Raw genomic sequence first — 15771 nt, 5'->3', positions numbered from 1 at the left:
CAATTTTGAGCAACCTGATTGGTTAAGCAATAAAAAAATTTATGATGCTTCAAGTCTAGCCAAATATTAGCATCCGGAATTTCCCAAATTTTTCCCAAATTTGGGTAAGACTGAAACTATTCATCCTTTTGCAAAGTGCAACATTATTAAGGGACAAGTTTGAGAAATGCGTTTGTCTGGGCAATAAACAAAATTTATGATATTTCAATACTGGAAAATTTTCCATAAAATTGTACATAAAATTGAACATAAAAATGAATACTAATTCTTTAATTGTCAACTTTATGAGTCTAACAACATATCGTTGGAATCGTTATAATTCGTAGGTTTCGAATATCATATTTGTGATTTACTAAGTGTGAAATTTAAAAAATTTTATATTCCATATTTTAGGCCTCATTAGGAACAAAGGTCCCCCGCTGACCATGCTCAGTGGCAGCAGCTCGACGGTGTGAGGGGAAGCCGCGTAGTGGGGGACGGTACACAGGTAGCTGGGGCGGAATTGACCATCGCCACTTAGCCTTCGGGTGGCCGTGACGTCACTGCAATGCAGGTTCTCAATGAGGAAAATTTCAAAACTAAAAATAAAATTATAAAATAAAATTAATGCAATGCACACTAAGCCATCTTTTTATTTTATGAAAAATATATTTTGCTTGATAATTTGAATAAGATTAATTTCAAACATATCATTAAGAACCTATAAAAAACCATAATTACAAAAATGAATTTTTTATTTTCAAACGCAGTGAATAAGACAATTAACAATAAATATAACATAATTTTAAAATGTCTATAACTCACAGCAATGTTAACAACATTTTATTTAAGTAGACTGGGAAAATATGGCCGCTCTCGCAAAACACGTTTTTTATTATTGCTTGCGATGAGCAAAGTTTGATAGTTCCGAAAAATTAGGGAATGTTAGGGAAACATGATAGAGTTCGGGTATTTTCGATAAAGTGAAATTATTTGTATTATTATGATTAAAAATCGCAACTATTTATTTGCAAATTAATCTGTGTTTGTTAAGGATTCAAATTATTTGGTTGAAAATCCTTTTTATTGCGCTGAATTCAACTATTGTTTGTATAAAATTAAAATCCTTTTTGGTTAAAATATCAAATATCACGTTTTTCGTTAAAAAATTATCTTCTTTCGTTAATAATTCCATTACATAGTTGAAAATGAAACTACTTTGTTTAAAACTAATTTATTTGGTTGATGGCAGATCATTTTAGTTGATAAATAGTTTTTACAAAATTTAATTACTGTGTTGAAAATTAAGATTTCTAGTTGACAATTAATTGTTTTAAGTGGAAATTTAAGTCGTAAATATGTGGTTCAGGATTTATCTTCTTAAGATGAAAATTTAAATATTTGGTTAAAAATTACTGTATTTGATTTAAAAATCGAATTTTCTGAGAGATTATTTAATCTTCTAGGTGACTCATTCATTTTTTGTTTTAAAATTGCTTTAAAAATTCAAATATTTCATTGAAAATGCCTGTATCTTGTCAAAAAATCATCTTTTTGGTTGAAAATAAGTTTTTTCTTATTTACAGCTCATTTCTTTAACTGAAAATTTTACTGGTTTAAAATGTATTTTTTCAGTTTAGAATGCATGTAATAATTATAATTTTGTAATAATTAATAATTTTAGTTGAAAATTCACTCGAATTATTCCAATTTTTGTGCAAAAGTTACCTTCTTTGATAGAAGCGTAATCTTTTTCGTTAAAAAATTATTTGTTTTGTAGGAAATTCAAGAGTTCTATATTTTTAAGAACTCGTCATATATCTGGTCGTAAAATAAATATTCAGTTAAAAAATCGTATTTTTTGTTGAAAGAAGATTCATCTATTCTGTGGAAAATTCAACTATTTGGTCAAAAATTCATATTTTCAATTTTAAATTCGTTTCTTTTTAGTTGAGAATTTACATTTTTAGTTGAAAATAAATTAATTTGGCTGAAACATCGTTTTTGGTATGTTTCAAATTTACTTTGCTATCGGCAAATTTAACTATTTAATATTATTACTCGTATCAAATAGTGCCTTATTCAGGGCTGCTACAATATCCCAATTGATAAATTCTTTTATGTACAAAAACAACCATACCCATAGAACATTAATACTGATAATGCAAAAAAATGATGCAGAAATGATGAATCTTCAATTAAAAATATGTATTTTTAACCAAATAGTTCGTTGAATTTTTAACCTAAAAGCTTATTTTTCTGTCAAGAAGATTAATTTTCAACAAAGTATATGAATTGTTATCCAAAAAAAGATTATTTTCAATCAAAATTAGAAAAGTTATCCTTTTAGAAAAATAAATTTAAAAATATATATATAATTTGCAACATAAATAAATAATTTTTTAACCAAGAATAGCAGAATTAAATTTTTAGTTAAACCGATCCATTTTTATACAAAAAACATGAATTCTCAACAAAATAATTCAATTTTAAAATCCAAAAGATGAATTTTCTACCAAAAAAGATAAGCTATATAAATTTACAAACGAAATATTAAATAGTTAAATTTGCCGATAGCAAAGTAAATTTGAAACAAACCAAAAACGATGTTTCAGCCAAATTAATTTATTTTTAACTAAACATGTAAATTTTCAACTAAAAAGAAACGAATTTTCAACTAAAAATATGAATTTTTGACCAAATAGTTGAATTTTCAACACAACAGATGAATCTTCTATAAAAAAAGACGATTTTTTAACTGAACAGTTATTTTACGACCAGATAAATGATGAGTTGTGAAAAAATAGAACTCTTGAATTTCTTACAAAACAAATAATTTTTTAACGAAAAAGATTACGCTTCTATCATTCAAAAAGGTATAACTTTTGCACAAAAATTGGAATAATTCGAGTGAATTTTCAACTAAAATTATTAATTATTACAAAATCATAATTATTACATGCATTCTTAACTGAAAAGATAAATTTTAAACCAAACATAAAATAGTTAAATTTTCAGTTCTTAAAATAAATTTTTAACAAAAAAACATAATAAAGAAATTTTCAGCAATATAGTTAAATTTTCTAGCAAATAAATTAATTTGTAACCAAAAAGATCAATTTCCGACAAAAAATTGCAACAGTAACATTTTCAGTTAAAGAAATGAACTGTAAATAGGAAAAAACTTATTTTCAACCAAAAAGATGATTTTTACACAAGATAAGGCATTGTCAATAAAATATTTGAATTTTTAAAGCAATTTTAAACCAAAAAATGAATGAGTCACCTAGAAAATTAAATAGTCTCTCAGAAAATTCAAATTTTCAATCAAATACAGGAATTTTGAACTAAATATTTAAATTTTCATCTTAAGAAGATAAATTCTGAACCACATATTTACGACGTTAATTTCCACTTAAAACAATTAATTGTCAACTAGAAATCTTACTTTTCAACAAAATAATTAAATTTGAAAAAAAAATGTTTATCAACTAAAATTATCAGTCATGAACCAAATAAATTAATTTTAAACAAAGTAGTTTCATTTTCAACTATGTAATGGAATTATTAACCAAAGTAGATAATTTTTTAACGAAAAACGTGATATTTGATATTTTAATCAAAAATGATTTTAATTTTATACAAAAAATAGTTGAATTCAGCGAAATAAAAAGGATTATCAACCAAATAATTTGAATCCTTAACAAACACAGATTAATTTGCAACTAAATAGTTGCGATTTTTAATCTTAAAAATACAAATAATTTTACTTTATCGAAAATACCCGAACTTTTGGATTTTGAATTGCAGACAATCGTTCTCGGAGTTATCATGCTCATCGCAAGCAATAATAAAAAACGCGTTTTATTGTTAATTGTCTTATTCGCTGCGTTTAAAAATAAAAAATTCATTTTTGTAATTATGGTTTTTTATAGGTTCTTAAGGGTATGTTTGTGATTACTATTAGTCAAATTATCAAGCAGAATATATTTTTCATAAAATAAAAAGATGGCTTAGTGTGCATTGCATTAATTTTATTTTATAATTTTATTTTTAGTTTTGAAATTTTCCTCATTGAGAACCTGCATTGCAGTGACGCCAAGGCCACCCGAAGGCCAAGTATATTGTCGGGAAAAGTGAGCAAAAAAATTTCGAAGGGTTCAATATCATCGAAAGAGGTAACCTTTCTCGCCCTCGCTCCCATTGCTACCATTAAGACTCATAATCACCGCTGCTTCCGATATCATTATTATTATTATTATTATTATTATTATTATTATTATTATTACACCATTAAGCCATTTCCCTTTCGGGGTAGGCGTGACTCACTCGGCAGGGGAAAGGAGTAGTGTGTGGATGGGATAGAGATTTTTCAGATTGATCCAGAATTCTCGTGCTATTTATGTAAATAACACGTTCGTTCCGCAACACTGCTCCGACCCAGGTTGCTGATCAATCTCTCTAGCAATCACCCCAAGCGAAGTACCTCACGAAGCCATTATGTAAGGTTCAGCACTTGGGTCCATTAATAGCCAAGGTCTTTGTTTCAGGCGTCATTCACTCTACTGACACTCTTTTTATTAACTATTTGCCGCCATACTTTCCTGTCCTGGCATACTTCTCTAGCTTCTTCTATGTCCATGCATTTTTTCATGTAGGCTCTCGTGTTTCTGTGACTTCTTATGTCTCTTCTAAGTAGGGTCTCATTCACACATTCTAACCATTCTTTCCGCGGTCTACCTCTGGGCACGTTGCCATTTACTTTACCTTGATAAACTTGTTTCGTTAGTCGTTCATTTGGCATTCTCTCAAATAAATTAAATTTATTACATTATTTATTAAATTTAATTAAATTTTGAAATTTAGTTTAAATCTTTAAAAGAGGCCCTAAATATTATTATTCTGACCTAAAAATTCGAAAATGTATTGTATGAGAATGGAGGAACACTCGCAAGAAGTTTCATCTCAAAAGCATCCCCTTAAACATATCAAATTGTACACTGAAGTTGGGCTCATTTTACACTGATAGTTTGTCATGCGAATGATAAAAGAATTGTGCAGCTAATCCAATTTCAAAGCGCAGCCGTTGACAATAGGTCCACAATAGATACAACCTTTTTTGTGCACTACAAAATTGTGAACATTTTTTCACATCACCATATTCGACCTAAAATTAACAGTTCTCGAGTAATTTTAAAAAACATGTTATTGTTTAACACTTTCCAGAATTTCGGAACTTTGCCGTACACATATGTTTGGGGACTTTTTATGATATCTTTATAAAGTCATTGCCAACGTATCTGTGAAAAAAATGCTACTTTTACGAATTTTTTTCTCAAATCCTTCATTGACTGGACTAGAAGAAAAATATTACATTTCTATCAAAAAGGGTAAATTTTCCACAAAAAATGGAATAGTTAAGTGAATTTTTAACTGAAAAAATAAAGTTTCTACGAAAAATAAAATGCTTAAAATTTCAGTTAGTAAAATGAATTTTTAACCGAAAAAGAAACAAATTTTCAATAAAACAATACAATTTTCGATATGAAAAGATCAATCGACAAAATAATAAAATTTTGAATCGAAAAATATGAAATTCACCCAAAAATGTACTTTTTAATCAAGAGAGATGAATTTTCAACTAAAAAATATAAATTTTTCAAGCAAAAATGGAATAGTTACATCTTCAGTTACGAAAACAAATTTTCAGCTAAAAAAGAGGAATTTTCAGCCCAAAAGATAAATTTTCTATAAAAAATGAATTTTGAACAAAAAATAGAATAGTTAAATTTTCTACAATGCAGAAGATTTTTTAAAGAAAATGATTACATTTCTAAAAAGAAAAGTAAATTTCCCATACAAAAAAATTAATAAATAAATAACAAATAATAAAATTTGCATTCCGAAGAAGCAGAGTTCTGAATTAAAAATGTAGTAGTTGGTCTTTCAACCGAAAAAGATTTTATTTTTAAATCAAAAACAGTTCAATTTTTCAAATAAGAAAGATTTTTTAGTGAAGAAAGACAAACAATTTCAAAAAATGTTTTAATTTCTAACTAAAAAGATAAGCCTTAAACAAATTGGATTAATTAACAAAAATAACGATTTTTCAATAAAATACATGCATTTTCTATCAGATACTTGAAATTTCGAATAAGATCGATCCATTTTTAACCAAAAATAGAATATTGAAATATTCATTCAAAAAAATTACAAACCCAATACCGAATTTTCAACAAAATAGTTAAATATAGTAATATAAAGCTACTTTTACAAATAAACAATCATTTCTATTTAATTTTATATTGCAATTTAAAAAAAAAAAATTGAGCACGCGCTCAAAACAATTCCCTGGCTTAAAAAAAAAATTCCCTGAAGTTTCCAGATTTTTCCAAGTATATAAAAATTCCATGACAGGATTACAAGAGATTACATGAGGCGCCAAATTAAAAATTTTGTGTATCAGTTCCGTTGTACTTGCCTGTTAATTTCCTTAAGAAATTTAAGCCCCCTAAATACACTCATTAACAAAACTGACCTGTCCTCGCTAAATGCGACATAATCATTTCCAAAGTACTTTTCAATGATGAACACGAATCTGGCTTCCATTTGTTGCAAAAAGGTATATTTTAATAGTTAATTAGAATAAAAATTTTTTAATAAAAAATAGTTTAAATGTTTTTTTAACTGGCGAGAAATATTTTTCAGCTCTGCAACGGTTTCTAAGATATTAACAAAACAAAAAAAAAACGGAGAAAAAATGCGAAAAATGTACTGAAAATTCAATCTACTGTAATTCAGGATATATTTATATTTTGAAATAAACTTTAGCTCGTCATATGTTTAATTGTAGAAAATAAGACGATCAATCACATTTCATTCGTTTCTTAATTTCATGCAGTTGTGAAAGATAAGACAATCATATTGTTTTTGGTTTCTGAATTTCATACAGTTCTAAAACATAAGACGATCAATCACATGTTCATTTATTTCTGAATTATTCGTTTCTGCATGAAATTCATAAGCAAGTAACACTTTAATGGATCGTTTTATGTTTTTAAAATTGCATAAAATTCAGAAACACTTTAGAACTGCATGGAATTTAGAAAAAAATGATAATGTGAGTGATCGTCTTATGTAAATGAAACTTTATGAAACGTATGAACTAGTAAAAACGTGAGTAGTCGTTTTATCTGTTAGAAGTGCGTAAAATTCAAATAGAGTTAACGGTATGAAACTTATTTAAAAAGCAACAATGTGATTGATCGTCTTATTTTTTAGAACTGTATAAAATCTACTAACGAATGAAAATGTGATTGATCATCTTATATTTTAGAACTGCATTAAGTTTATAATTGCATAAAATTTATAAACAAACGAGAATGAGATAGATCATTTTATCTGTTAGAACTGTATAAAATTAATTTAAAAAGTACAAATTTCATTAATCGTCTTATGTTTTGGAACTGTATGAAATTCATTTTGAAAAAGTAAGAGTCTGATTGATCGTCTTATCGTTTAGAACTGCATAAAATTTCGAAACAAATGACAATGTGATTGATCGTCTTATTTTTTAGAACTGCATTTAATTTAGAATTGCATAAAATTGAGAAACAAACGACAATATGATTGATCGTCTTGTGCTTTAGAACTTTATAAAATCCATAAAAAGTAACTACTTAATTAATCGTCTTATGTTTCAGAACTGTATGAAACTCATAAATAAGTCACAATCAGATTGACATGAAATTAAAAAAAAAGACAATGACCATCTAACTAATCGTATTATGTTTAAGAACTGTATGAATCTTACAAAAAAGTAAAACCGTGATGGATCAAGAAGTGCATAAAATTCAGATAAAGTTGACAATGTGAGTGATCGTCTTATGGTTTATAACGGTATGAATTTCATAAGCAATCGAAAATTTTATTAATGGTCTTATGTTTTAGAACTGCATAAAATTCAGAAACAAATGCCGATGCGAGTGATCGTCTTAGGTTTTAGAAATGCATAAAATGTGAAACAAATGGCAAAGTGATTGATCGTCTTATTTTTGCGAACTACATCAAATTTAGAAACAAATGACAATGTGATTGGTCGTTTTATGATTTAGAACTGTATCAAATTCATAAAAAAATAACAATTTGATTAATCGCTTATATTTTAAAATTACATGTAATTCAGAAACAAAGGAAACTGTAAGTGATCGTCTTATTTTCCAAAATTGAACATTTAATGCCAAGAACATTATTAAGTACAAGTTTCCGGAAATTAAAATGAAGGTTTCACATTTTTCAAGATATCTCGGAAACGGATAATCCGAATTAAATTTTTTCTCCTGATCATTATTCTTCATTAAGAAACAAAGAAATCGACAAAAAATTGAAGATTATCAATTATTTTAATTATTAGGGCATTGAAGTTTGAATAAATTTTTCGCCCTTTTTCAAGTTTTTTGCAAATATCTCAGAAACCGTAAGTAGATAACGCTAAAGTAGGATGGTATTTGTAAATTTCGTTAAAAAAAACAAATCGACATAACTTGCGGTGATGACGGAAAAACATTTTTAATCTTTGAAAAACATCGTTCAACAATTTTTTACTGAGATTTTCATTTGAAAGTATCTCTTAAACTTAACCTGACTTTCAAAACAAATAGTTTCGAATTTTTAACTAAAAGAGATGAACTCACAAAAAACATATAATAGTTGATATTATAAACAAGAGAAGATTTTTATTTTTAATTAGAAACAGTTGAATTGGACCAAAAACAAAGATATTCTACATATTTTAATATATTTTTATGATTTCTAAAGATTTATAAGTATTTTAAGGAATTTTAACGATTTTTTAGAGAAATTTAGGGAATAAAATAAATTTGATTTATTGAACAAAAATTAAAATAAATAATAAAATAAAAATTATTTTTAGAGAACTTTAGGGAATAAAACAAATTTTATTTCAACGCATTTTTACGGATTTCAACAATTTAAAGGGATACAAAGGACATACAAAAATTTCAAAGGATTTTAAACATTTACATAGATTCTAAAAAATTTCAAGAGATTGGTTGAAAAAATTTCAAAATTCTTAATATTAGACAATGTCTCATTATGGATTTTTAAATACTTTATGTTTTGATTATAAGAAAATAAAAATATATTTTTTAGATATTTTTTAAAATAATTTCAATTCAATTTAAATCCAAGATATTTCAAATTATTTCTACTTATTTCAATGGATTTTCACAATTTAAAGGAATTTTAATCCATTTCTACTGGACTTTAGGAAATAAGTTAAATTTGATTTCAAGATATTTCTACGGATTTCAACTTCAAAGAATTTTAAAGATTACGAGTTATTTTAAAAGCTTCCCAAGAATTTCAAGACGTTTCGTTTCAAAAATGTATATAACTCCTAATATTGAAAAGTTTGCATTTATTAATTTTTAGATAGTTTGATTTTAATAGTTTAAAATAAAAAGCAATATAACATTTTAGGCTCTTAAATTTGAACTATTTTTCATTTGAGTTTGAGAGCATTAAAAAACGTTGTTTCCAATTTACATTCAAAGTAATATTTAATATTAAAGGATGGAATAAGAAATCTTGGACATAAATATATATTTATTTTTATAATTTTATATTCTGTCCAATAGAAATCTTTAAGAAAATCATTTACCACTACTTAAAAGCCATAAAATTTCTTCAAATAAGTTTGTTTCTTCTTTTATAAATGTAAAAAATGGGTCTTTCTCCATGACAACGCACCTGTCCATTCATCGCAACTTATTCAGAAATTTCTGGTGAATCACCAGAAATTGCAAGAATGCATACCCCAAGGTCGGATACTTTCCAGACGGACTTCGTACTTTGCTTCTTACAGAAATTCCCTTACTGGCACCTGGCACCCGGAGATATTTAAAATATTAATTTTTTTTCTTTGTAGAAACTTGGGAAATTTGAGCCTCGTAATTTGACCGTGGAATTAAAATAGTGCTTGACCTTCGATTACGCTCTACGCGGTTCGGTTTGATTCGATCGAAATCATGCAAATTATTTCTTGTTTGTGATGCGCGTGCCAAGATAGCCTTTTAGCCTGTGAAAACATACCTTAACGTCGAGTTGCAATTGCAACTGTACAATACAATTTACGCTCCGTTGCGATGTACAGCTACTTATGTGCTTACACGACCAGCCTACATTATGACTAAACATTTTTATCGTGCATTGTTCTCCAGTTGCGCAATACTCAATGCCTTACTTGTACCTTAAAACTTCCAAGCATTTATTTTAATCAGTTACGCGATTTTTGGACACGATTCGTTCGTCATACACTCAGAGAAATGTTTCTTTAAAGCAAACAAATTCTTTCTTTGATATATCTAATTGATAGAAACAAATATTTGTTTATCCAATTAAAAAGAAAAAAATTCTTTAATAGCAGAAATCATTAAATAATCATTCAGCACTATTTAAAAACTGCACAATTTCTACTAAAAAGATTGTTTCTTCTATTCTAAATGTAAGAACTGGGCCCATCGCCATGACAACGCAACTTCTCATTCATCGCAGCTTATTCAACAATTTCTGTCGAAACACGGCCCTAATAAAATACTAATGAAATTTTTCTCTATTTGTGTGATATAGAATTATTGAGATTGAGGTAGGAGTTAAATTATTTTTTAAATGGAAATTTTAAAAAATTGTTTAAGGAAAATCTATCTATTTACTCCAAATATAACAGATTTAATATCACGATTGTAACTACTCTGCTGATATTACAGATTTCGTTTGAAATTATTCGTATCTCCTAGCTTGAGATATCGTGGAAGTTCTGTGGTTCGATTTCCAGTGGAGCGATTGTTAGAAAACCTTTTTTCAGAAAAGCATAATTCTAATACCTTTTGTTTAAAAAATGTTCTATTTTGCAAGTCTTTAATGGCAGAAATAAGTTGAAAATTATTTATTACTATTTAAATCCTGAAGGGGCATCTCCCTCTTTATCGCAGCTTATTCAGCAATTTTTGGTGAAATTCGAACTTTCCACCAAATTCTGAATCTGTTCAAAATTACACAATTTACAGACTTTATCATATTTGTTGCATATTTTTTTTATAATTTTAAATTAATAGATTCATAATAAGAAGCTTTTGTTAAAGCTCAAATCCTATTGAAATATTTAGCAATATTTGACTATTCATTTGAAATGAGAAATTACAAATGAAATATTCAAAATTAAACAATTCAAAACTGAATTGTTTTAAATAGGAATAAACCTTGAATTGTTAAAATTTCAGAGTCCTGAATTTAAACTTCAAACGTTAAGTACAATGGATGAACTATTTCTTGCTCATTTGCACTTTTATTGAATTCAAAGTGGACGAATTCTGAATAGTTTTATAGAGTTTAAAATAAGGAAATTTTGATTTTCTTTATTTCGTGAATTGGAAGGATAATTTTTATTTTTTATATTTTTATTAAGCTGGAAGAAAGGAAATTTAAAAAAAATTATGAATTGTAACAAGGCGAATTTTTTTATTTTCAAGATTTGTATTGAAGGGAGGAAATTTCGGTTATTTTTTTTCTCTAAATTGAAAGAGGTAATTTTTGTAGCATTTTCATTGAGTTGATTTGGGTAACTTTTTATTTTCAATATTTCCTCTGAATTGGAAAAGGGAAATTTTTAAAACCATTTTTCTTGAGTTGAAAGAGAAAAAAATTGATTTTTAATTTTTCCTCAATTCAAAAAGAGAAATTCTTTATTTCTAACCTTTTTATTGACTTGAAAAGGGAGGAAATTCTGGTTTTTTTAATTTTTACTGAATTTGAAGAGACCTTTTTTTATTTTATAATTTTTATAGATTATCTTTTTTTTCTAAATAGGAAGAGGGCCGTTTTTATTTTTAGCCTTTTTATTGTCTGTAAGAAAAGAATTTTTATATTCATTTTTTTCTGATTTGGAGGATGGCATTTTTTAAAAAAATTTCTTTAGTTTAAAGGAAGAAAATTTTTTTAAAGATTTTTTTTAATTGTAAAAAAGAGAATTTTTTATTTTAAAGATTTTGTATAGACTTTCAAGGGTTGAAATTTGGGTTTATTATTATTATTTTTTTAATTGCAAAAGGACATTTTTCCCTTTTAGCATTTTTATTGAATTGAAGGAGGAAATTGTTTAATTTCAATCTTTTCTCAAAATTGGAATGTGTAATTTAAAAAAAATTGTATTCAGTTGGCAGTGTGAAAATTTCAATTTTTAATCATTTTCGAAATGGGAAGAGATACATTTTTTTGTTTTTAAGATTTTAACCGATTTTGAGGGTCTAAAGTTTTGGTTTTAATTTTTTCGAAATTGTAAGAGAAATATTTTTTTTAATTTTGAGATTTTAATCGAATTTGGAGGTTTAAATTTATTTCTGAATTGGAAGAGAACAATTTTTGTTCTCAACATTTTTGCTGAGGTGGAAGGGAAGAAATTTTGGTTTTCAATTTTTTCTGGATTGGATGGGGAAATTTTCTTATTTTAAAGATTTGTAGAGAGTTGGAAGAGTAAAAAATTTGGTAATTTTTACTTCTGAATTTCAAAATGGCATTTTTTAGAATTTTTATTGTGTTGAATTTTTACCTTTTTATTTTCAATCTTTTCTCTGAATTGAATGAGGGTAATTAAAAAAATTTTTTGTATTGAATTGGAGAGGAAATTTTAATTTTTAATTTTTTCTTAATTGTAACGGGGGCATTTTTGATTTTAAGATTTGTATAGAGTTCTTTTTTTTTAATTTGTAAGGGGCCAATTTTTCCTATTACAATTCTTAGTAAAATGGAAAGGGCGGGGGGGGGGGGCTTTTTATTTCTAATCTTTTCCCTGATTTGTAGTAGGGTATTTTTTTATTTTTACCATTTTTATAGAGTTGGAAGTAAGATAAGTTCGATAAAAATTTTATTTTTTTATTTTTAAAAAATGATTTTAAAAGCTTTTATTTTGTACATGTAAATTATTAAGCTTTCAAAGTAAAAAAACTCCATACAACAAATTGTGTAAGTTTCGATTAAGAAATTAAACAAAGTTTTTTTGGAGTGCTTTCTTTGCAATTCAGTTTTAATTAAATGTACAAATTTTCAGTTCTAGGATTTCGAATTTCTAAATTTTAATAACCCTAAAAAATTTGTTCAAACCAGAAAAAAACGGGAATTTTTTCTCACTATTAAAACGACCACCCTGAATTGTTGGAACAGACCTTTAGTTCAAATCACCAATGTTTTCATATAGCAATCTGGAGAACGTATCAGTGGATTATATTTTTTTAGCAATAAAAACCGATTTGTGGATGATTGACAGTCGACTGCAAAAAAAAATATATTTTTTGCGGATCATCCGTCATTGTTGTTATTGTTGTTGCTGTGGAAAAGCTGATCTTTTCAAGCGTCTGGTTTGGTTCGGCTGTCAGTTACGGTCTATTAATATACTCGGTGCGAGCAGCCTACCTAATTCCTAATGGAATTCTCCTATAGGTTCTTCGAATTTCTTCCTAAAAATATGCCCACCAAGCACTACAGAATTCCTGAGCTTAATGCACTTTTACATTCACTCTCGAAATACAATCCAACAACTGGCGAGTTGAACAATTAAAAATTTCAGCTATCAAAATTATCATAAGAAAGACAGGTATATACTGGATGTCTATTTTTAAACAGTAAAAATGAAATTAATAAACTATATTTATTTTTTCGGAAAAGTAATTTGATTATACTTCTTTAAGTTGGAACTCTTTAGAGGAATTAATAATTGAATTCATTTGCGTATGGAAAAATAAAATAATAAGTAAACTGCATAGTGAAGAGTGAAATTTCAAAGGGTTTCGTGATGTTTATAGCAGCTCTCTCACTGCAGACTGGTCAAAATTATGTTACTGTGAATCAATAAATGAATTCTCTGATTTATCTGCTCTTAAACGCCAGCAAAATGTTTGTAGTAAATGTTAAAACAGTGTCAGATGAAGACAAATCTGTTTTGAATAAAAAAATTTAATAATAAAATAATGGGTCTTTGTGACCTATATATAAATAAATAATTAATTATTTTATAATTTCATTTATTTCTTATTGGACTAATGTTTGAATTTATTTACTCTATGCAAAGGAATCTTCAACAAAATAAATTTTTTCTCGTAAGAGTGGATTTCATAATATTTTCGGGGATTATTTTTAGGTTCCTTTTCCCAAAAAAATACTCAAGCAAATCAATTTGTGAAAATAATTTCACAAAAAGAGCTCAAACATATATTTATATTTAGAAAAGAAGAAACAACCTTTTCATAATAAATGGTATGGTTTTTAAATTATATTAAACTGTTTTTCAATTACTTCTGCCATTAAATAATATTTTTTCTATTGCATAAACTAAGTTGATGAAAATGTATTCACGGCGATATAAAAACGCTCGGGAAAACATCAAATTTGTTAAATAAACAATTCTTATATATTTTAAATCGCATTTTTGATTAAGAAATTTGCAAGGAAAATTTCCTCTTCTACAAATTTGTTCATTACAACACAAATTGTTACAGGCTAGGGATTCAATTTTTTAATTGCAATTGGCAGCCTAGTCGCTAGATAACAAATAACAATAACTAAAATAAAATAGATAAATAAATAGAAATAAATAATGATAACAAATTTATTCTTCAGTTAAACAAAAATTTCACCCTAGATATTAAATTTAAAATGAGGAAAATAAAGTTTTAACATAAGAAAGTGAAATAATACCGAGAGAATCGCCCAAGAATTTTGAGGTTGTAATTTCACAGGTTTTGAAAATCGGTTTTCGGTAGCGATTGAAAATAGAATTTTCAATTTTTCACAGACAAATAATTTCTCACGAGATATAGGGAAGCTAAATAAAAATAACAAATGTTTTATAAAAACAAATTAGTCAGTTCCGAGAACATATAAATTTAGTGTGATGGTATCGCACTGAGATAGACGATTCTTCGATGAAGGGTCTATAAAAAGAATTATTTTTTTCACTAAATGATAATAATTTCAAAGAATATCGTGAAGGGGAAAAAATTAATAATCTAAAACAATATGCTTTGAATTAAACGCTTTTATTCAATTTCAAATCCTATTGCAATATTATCGGTCAGAAACGTTTGACTTTCATAATTATAATTTTAAAGGAAGGAAATATTTTGCCTTTTTCAACATTTTCATTGAGTTTAACGCGGGAAAAATGGGTATTTTCAACATTTTTATTGAGTTTGAAATAAGCAAACTTTAATTTTTAGTTTTTGATAAAGTTGCAGAGAGATATTTTATATTTCTAAAATTTTTATCGATTTAAAAAAAAATGAAATTCTGGTTTTTAATTTTTATGAATTGGAAGAAGGATACATTTTTATTTGTAACATTTTAATCGAGTTGGAATGGAGGAAATTTTTATTTTCAATTTTTAATTTTTAGTTTTTATTAAAGTTGCAGAGATATTTTATATTTCTAAAATTTTTATCGAGTTAAAAAAAAATGAAATTCTGGTTTTTAATTTTTATGAATTGGAAGAAGGATACATTTCTATTTGTAACATTTTAATCGAGTTGGAATGGAGGAAATTTTAATTTTCAATTATTAATTTTTAGTTTTTATTAAAGTTGCAGAGAGATATTCTAGATTTCTAAAATTTTTATCGAAAAGAAAAATGAAATTCTGGTTTTTAATTTTTATGAATTGGAAGAAGGATACATTTTTATTTGTAACATTTTAATCGAGTTGGAATGGAGGAAATTTTAATTTTCA

General features: G+C 26.5%; 1 protein-coding gene across 1 annotated transcript in view; it reads right to left on the bottom strand.

The window, feature by feature from the left end:
• The window catches only part of LOC117182201 (phosphoinositide 3-kinase adapter protein 1), a 187806-nt gene that overhangs the window by 168842 nt on the left and 3193 nt on the right, over positions 1 to 15771 (bottom strand). The window lies entirely within an intron of this gene.

The sequence above is a fragment of the Belonocnema kinseyi genome, chromosome 10 (assembly GCF_010883055.1).
Source record: "Belonocnema kinseyi isolate 2016_QV_RU_SX_M_011 chromosome 10, B_treatae_v1, whole genome shotgun sequence".
Classification (NCBI taxonomy): Eukaryota; Metazoa; Arthropoda; class Insecta; order Hymenoptera; family Cynipidae; genus Belonocnema; species Belonocnema kinseyi.
The sequence above is the reverse complement of the archived record's forward strand: the minus strand, read 5'-3'. Positions and strand labels throughout refer to the sequence as shown.